Source organism: Theobroma cacao, unplaced genomic scaffold, assembly GCF_000208745.1.
Source record: "Theobroma cacao cultivar B97-61/B2 unplaced genomic scaffold, Criollo_cocoa_genome_V2, whole genome shotgun sequence".
NCBI lineage: Eukaryota > Viridiplantae > Streptophyta > Magnoliopsida > Malvales > Malvaceae > Theobroma > Theobroma cacao.
The window spans coordinates 77,529-85,249 of record NW_017234726.1 but is presented as its reverse complement, the minus strand read 5'-3'; the positions used below and the strand labels follow the sequence as shown (position 1 = coordinate 85,249).

At 32.9% G+C, this 7,721-nt stretch overlaps 1 long non-coding RNA gene across 1 annotated transcript; it reads left to right on the top strand.

Moving 5' to 3' along the window:
- Positions 1 to 3,645: 3,645 nt before the first annotated feature.
- On the top strand, positions 3,646 to 5,495 carry LOC108663862. Its single transcript, XR_001929964.1, has 3 exons — positions 3,646 to 3,674; positions 4,498 to 4,578; positions 5,456 to 5,495. It is a non-coding gene; the product is annotated as an uncharacterized LOC108663862 (long non-coding RNA).
- The last annotated feature ends 2,226 nt before the right edge of the window (positions 5,496 to 7,721 follow it).

The following is a 7,721-nucleotide window of genomic DNA, read 5'->3' as shown; positions in this document are numbered from 1 at the left end:
ATAACACATAAACCATTTATATAGCACATTTTCACAAGATAAAAACACTTCACCAAAGGCTTGTTCCCAAGGTACCTTTTTAAAGAAAAGCTAGATAAAATATTTCAAATGTTTGTACAATTACATTCACATTCCCAAAACAAATTTTGAAATGCAAGTCCACTCACCGGTATTATTTGAGCCTTTAGTCGATCCTAACTTCTCTAATTGTCTAAATGGGATGATGGGGCTTCGTTGGAACCTATCATCACATTAGCATCACCAATTTGTCAATTCACATACTTATAAAGTCTAAAGCTTTCTCTTAGCTAGCTTTCAATTGCCATTTAAATGGCTATTTATTTTCACTACCCTAATCACTCTAAAATGAGTGGATAACTTCAACTACAAACACTCACAATTCCCTAAAATATCTACCAACACATGCTATCCATAATTTTTGCAATTAAAATAAATCAAACTTATAAGTATATATTTATGAAAATTTTTAAAATGACACCCCCTACTCACCGTGGTAGCTTGAAACTTTGAAATTCTTTCTAATAAATTTTCCAAGCTATTATGGGAGCTTTCTCTCTCTTTCTCTCTCTAAACACCTAGCTAGTGAGAGAAAGTATGAAAGTGGGATTTTTCAAGGGTTTTAAAGTGAGAGAGTTAAAAAGCACAAGGATTTCATAAAAAAGTGCATCGAGTCATGAAAATTGGAGCTAGAGAGAGAAAGTTATGAAAGCTTGAAGAAGACACCCATGGAGGATGAAGAAATGTGAGAAGGAAGAAGAAGAAGAATTGTTGCTGGAGAATGAGGAAGTTGCTGGAATAAAGATATTTATAGCTCATACTTATCCAACTCCCCTTGAAATTACAAAAATGCCATTTAGCACGTTAACTTGTTCTTCTCCAATCCTTTGTGCAATTTTTTTATTCTTTTGACACTGGAACAAGGTCCACAATGATCTAAACTACTCAAGTTTACGAAAACTTAAAATTTTAACTCGAGGTGCAAAATGACCATTTTGCTCATATTGTGAAAATTATCGAAACTTTTAGTTTTCTTCGTGTTTTCATCATTACACATTATTTATTCGGTCTTATGCCTATTTAGACCTTAAAATATCATAAAACCTTCTTCTAGGAGCTTTTAGAGAAAATGACAAAACTACCCCTGGCCCATGTTATTGCGTCTATGAGTAGTTATGAGCCTATATGGGTTGAGGTCTCACATTACCCAAGAATATTCCCCGATCTTTGTTTTTCATGAGATTAGACTAAAATCTTCCACTACAAATTCCCTTCTTTTTCACTAAGGCAATATGGATATTGCCATACGGCAGATTTACTTTGTTTCTTAATGTAGTTGTTATGATCCTTTCCATCGTGTATTTTCCCACATTTGGTGGGATTTCATTGAAGATAGTCTCCATTAGCCATAGATCTTGTGCACTCACATAACTAAAACTGCTGCTTCTTCCATGGAGAGTAATTGTTATGAAATAATGAAAAATTCTGAGCTGAGCATTTTTTATCTTACTAGCATAGCTTCTTGAGGAAAAATTCTCCTTATTTCTAGTGATAACTTCCTATAGATGGTTCAGCTCATATTTCTCTAGCATTTTGTATTCTCCTACTTCAAATTCAGTCTTAAGGAATTCTCCTAGATCTTGAGCACTAATTTGAAAATCTTCACCATCTAAAAACACATTTAATCTATCCTTTGCAAATTCCTCTTCTTCTTCCAATTCAGTTTGGTCAATAGATATACTGGAATATAGTTCCTTAATCAGAGTTGGACTATACATTCTATCTCCAAATGTTCTCATATATATTAATTTAGAGATTCAAAATATCCCTTCAAATCTTCTTTTACCCCCAATGAATCATTAAAGCTATCCTAATCAAAAAAATTTACACAGGAAATTGTGGCATTCTCAATTCTCCTAAATCTATCAGCATGTATGTCATTTTGAAATCGAGAAAAATAAGAACCAATACCTTTCCCTATTGTAGCTCTTGCATTTGTTGATCATTTCTCTTTCTTTGTCATTTTCCTTTTGCTTCCCATTTTCCTCCTTGCTAAATGTCTTTTGATTTTTCTTTTCTTTTTGGGAAAATGTGATGAAGAATCATCAATTTTCCTTTTACCTTTCCTCTTTTCAGCTACCTTGTGAGTGAAAGAAGTTTTTTCCATGGGTTTTTCTTTCTTAGGGTTTCTCAGGTTTTAGAGAAAAATATGGAAAGGAAAATTTGAGGTCTCTTGGGTTTTTAAGTTTCAATGTAATTGATTCACTCAGTAGGTGAAGGGTTTTTTATGGGGAGTTATAATCGGTTACCCACGCTTTGAGTGGGAACTATCCCGTACCACTTTCCCAGTCTTTTTTTTTTATTTTGAAAAATTCCTACACGATAGCTTCTCTTTGTCACAGTTATCTTTTAATCAATTAGATGAAGCCTTAATTGATTACACTATTTCTAAATTCGAAGCCTTTTAATTACCAGACTTGCATGGATCAGTTAAGAAAGTTGCTACTGATTATTACCTCACTAACTCAGGTTAACCCCTATACACAGAACTGTCTTAATTGATTAGGGAAATCCTTAATTGATTAGAATGAATCTTATCTTCCATGTAGGTTCCTTTAGCTAACCAAAAATATTCACTAATCAATTACAGCAAACAATATACACTATCATCATGCAATATATCATCAAAAACATCATTATTTCAGTATAATTTAGATTTTAGTAACATTACTCATCTATAAATCTCTCCTATTTTGCACAATTGTTCTTCATTCAATGGTTTTGTGAAGATGTCAGCTAATTAATGCAAGGTGTCTACAAAATCTATTTCAATATCTCCTTTAAGCACATGATCTCTAATAAAATGATGTCTTATTTCTATGTGCTTTGTCCTAGAATGTTGAATTGGACTTTTAGTGTCAAGTCTAGCTCGACAATATGTTTATTATGCCATTCCTACATAAGAATGCATGTTTGTTTACTTGAGTACCTTGGAAATCGTTAAAGGACGACAATGTACCAAATGGTACAATTAAGTTGATTTAAGCCTCAAACTAGTCCAAATAGAGATTTTAAGATGAAATTGAGAATTTCAAAACCCCAGAATGACTTAAAATGGTGATTCGGAGTTCGAAGACCGATTTGGAGTCAAATTGGAATTTTCATGACCTAGGGGCAAAATGGTCATTTTGCCACCCGAGGTTAAGATGTGAGTGTTGGATGAATTTTTTTACTAAGATTGATCATTTGGAGTATAATTTGAGTTTGAGAAATGAAAATTTTTAATTTTGACATTTTTTTCGAGGATAGGGGTAAAATAGTAATTTTACCACCCAGGGGCAAAATTATAATTTTACACCACCCAACACTTGTCCAGCACATGGATTTTACCCAATATTATCATGGATAATTGAGGAAATTTAAGTGGTGGAGAGAGATTGCTTAATGGGTAAGTATGACACATGGACCAATGGAATGGTGACATGTGTCAAATTTTCATCCATTTATATTTGATTTTAAAAATCAGCACATAAACTCTCCCAACTCATTTCTCATGGCCGGCCATAGCAAGAACAAAGGAAGAAAAGAAGAACAGAAACCCTAGAGTGAAAATTCAAGAGAAAATTAGTGGATTTCAAGTAATCAAGCGATCAAAGGTAAAATTTCTTGATTTTGACTTGTGATCTACCTTTCGCATGCATTCTTTTGCATTTTTCATGGTTGACTCACAAGATATCATGAAGGATTCATGGCTGACCGAATTTAGAGAGAGAAGATTTGATGATTTATTTGGTTAGATTTTGAGACATTTTAGTGTTTATAGTTGATTTATCATGTTTGGAAGGAAAACAAGAAAAATCACAAATTCTTCATGGATTCTTCATTGGCTGAATTTCATAAAGACAATATTGAAGATGAATCTTGTGATGTCTTATGTTATTTAGTTAGAATTTAATGAATTGTGGTGGTGGAAACCGAAAATGGTAATGTTTAGCATGAAAAATCATATACCCCTCAGGAACCTCCATTGGCTGAATCTTCCTTGTAGAGTATTGATGATGATTTTGATTTTATTTCAAGTGATTTGGTTCGAAATTAGTGATTTATGGTGTGAGAATCAAGCTTGAAAAATTATAGTGATTTATGCACCCACCATGGCCGAATTTTCCAAGAGAAAAAGTGAGGATGAATTTACCATATTTCAAGTTATTTAATTTGTGTTTGATGATTTGGAGTATTGGGAGAAAAATGGAATTATTTGGAGTTGAATTGGACGTATTGGCCAATTAATCGGGTGATAGATCGAATTAGGCCAATACCATTTTATTTAGGTACATAATTGAATTTATATTGAACACCGTATTTAGATAGTTACCCTAATATTTCACATCCCATTTCATGCATTAGTATAGAGCCTGAATTGGTTTTATAACAATTTAGCACAAATATAGTAAATGGCTTATTGTGCATTATGTCTAGGTGGTGAGCATTCTGGCAAAAGTAAAGAGATAGTACCCGAGGATCAAGAATCAGAGTGCTCGAAATTCGACTCCTGAAATAGTGAGTAACCTTACTATCGTCTTAATTATCTAAAGTAGTTTTTATTCATTTTTGTGATTTTATAGAAAAATGTGTTTAAATGGTAAATCTTTAGGTTTTATAAACAAAATGTGTTTAAATGAAATAATTTTTTAAATTGTCTTGAAATTAAATGATGGTTTTGAAAATGGAGTAATTGGAGACTAATTGATGTGTTATAAATCATGGTTTGAATTGAATGGCTTATGATAATATTGGCATGAATGGTTGAATTGGTATTTGTATTGAAAATGTATAAATTGTTGTTTGCCTTGATAGGATGGATAATGATAAAATTGCCATGTCATGTTGTTGAATTTTATTGAATTGGTGGGTTATTGATTAGTCGCTGTAGTGGACGAGTTCCGTGGACCAGCCTATTAGAGGGGGCATGATAACCTTATTATATTCTTACCTCAGTATGAGAGGCGCGGATGGATAACTCCTAAGGTTAACACTTTAGAGTTCACTTCACGCTAAACCACCACATGAGGGTGAACTCAGCCAACACCAAGGAACGGCTATGTTTTCAAAATAAAAACATGATTTATGCGTACATGACATTTTAACAGCCTTGGCGGACTCGGTTGGGATAGCCCTTGGCCAAGGTATCCCTGATAACTGAGTATGAGAATGATTTTGGCACAAGCCAAAGTTTTAAGAAATTCATAAGCCATGTTGATTACTCAATTTATATGAATTGATTTTATTTTGTTGAAATGAGTTGAAAGGTGATGAATTACAGTATGATGATCTATTTTAATCTATCTCCATTTACTCAGCTTTAGATATTTTAGATGGTATTTGTTTACTCACTGGGATTATATAATCTCACCACCCTTCTTTCCACCCATTTCAGGCTCAGGATAGTCGGTAGATAGCTCACTTGGTTGAGGGCTACAGTTGGATTTGCATCCTCAAAAACTGTAGGTTTACCGCTTTTGATACTTTTGGTCGTTCGTGGGCCCATGTGTCACTGTAAATTAAATTTTTTATTTTGGTTATTTGTATTACAGTATGTATGAATTTATTTAGCTTTTATGCTAAAAATATTATTTACCGGTAACTCTATAAATATTGTTTTATAAGAAAATAGAATATTTTATTAAATATTTATATTATATTCAAATAGTTATAATTTCACTTTAAATGAATGTTTTAGATATCTAAACTTATTTTTTATTATGAAATATGTGTTTTCCACTAGCATACTACATTTTTAGCTGGTTTCGAGACTTTTGAGGAAAAATGACCAAAATACCCCTGTGAGCGAAAAATTATTTTTCTGTTGTTTTGATTTGGAAATAGTTTATAATCTTTCAAAACATGATACTTAACAACTATTGCTCACAGGGGAGGTGTGAAAACTGATATTAAAGCCTTGCGGGGTTTCGGTTGGCATTCTGGGTAATGAATGTCTATCGAAACATCGCGGCGGTTGTCACGGGCTCGAGGAGAGTACCGGATCGTAACATTTAGAAACGTTAATGGTGCTCATATTATCACAATAAATGGGAGTTTTGTGTATGGTCATTCCAAAGTCATTTAGTTGTTCCTAATCCATAGAATTTGTGCACAACAACTACCTAGTGATATATACTCAGCTTCAGCAATTGATAGAGCAACAGAATTTTGTTTCTTGCAAGACCAAGACACAAGCATGTTCCCAAGAAATTGACAAGAACCATTAGTGCTTTTCCGATCAGTTTTGCTACTAGTAAAATTAGCATTAGAATAGTCAAAAAGATTAAAAGATGAACCTTTTGGATACCATTAGCCTTAGCTTTGAGTATCCAAGAGATATCTAAAAATTCTTTTCACAGTAGTCAAATGTGATTCCTTGGGACATGATTGAAATCTTGCACATAGGCATACATTTAAGAATATATCAGGTCTAGTTGTAGTAAGATAAAGAAGTGAACTAATCATACCTCTTAGAGCTTTTGGTCCACATCTTTTCCTTTATCATCTTTGTCAAGCTTTGTGGAGGGGCTCATAAGAGTTCCAATTGACTTCATATTCATCACACTGAACTTGTTCAGCATTTCTTTGGTATACTATATCATCAAATACTATATCATCAACATAAATTTGAAAAACAATCAAATCAGTCTCATTTTTTTTAATAAACAAAGTATTATCAACACTTCCCCTAGAATATCCTTTTTTAATAAAAAACTTATAAAGTTTTACATACCAAGCTCTAGAAGCTTGTTTTAATCCAGAGAGCTTTATGCAATTATATACATGATCAATTTGATCAAACACTTCAAAACCAGGAGGCTGTTCAACATATACTTCTTGTATAAAGCCATTGAGAAATGCACTTTTAACATTCATTTGAAACAATTTAAAGTTCATAAAGCATGCATAGGCAAGTAAAAGTCTAATAGCTTCTAGTCTAGCTACGGGAGCAAAAGTTTCATCATAATCAATACATTCTTCTTGATTGTAGCCTTAAGCAACTAACTTTGCCTTATTTCCTACCGTATTTCCCAACTTATCCATCTTGTTCTTAAATACCCATTTTGTTCCTACAATTGAATGGTTGGTTGGCTTAGATTTCCTAAATACCCATTTCAAGCTCGGCTCTACAATATGTTTATTATGCCATTCTTACATAAGAATGCATGTTTGCTTACTTGGGTACCTCGAAAATCGTTAAAGGATGATAATGTACCAAATGGTACAATTAAGTTGAATTAAGCCTCGAACTAGTCCAAATAGAAATTTTAAGATGAAATTGAGAATTTTAAAACCCTAGAATGACTTAAAATGGTGATTCGGAGTTCGAGGATCGATTTGGAGTCCAATTAGAATTTTCATGACCCTAGGGGTAAAATGGTCATTTTGCCAATCGAGGATAAAATTGGAATGTTGGAAGAAGTTTTTGATCAAGATTGACTATTTAGAACATAATTTAAGTTTGAGAAGTGAAGAATTTTAATTTCAACAATTTACCAAGGATAAGGGCAAAATAGTCATTTTGCCACCCTAGGGGCAAAATTATAATTTTACAACACCCAACACTTGTCCAGCACATGAATTTCTCCCATTATTGTCATGGATAATTGAAGGATTTTATGTGATGGAAAAATGACCAAAATGCCCCTGTAAGAAAAAAA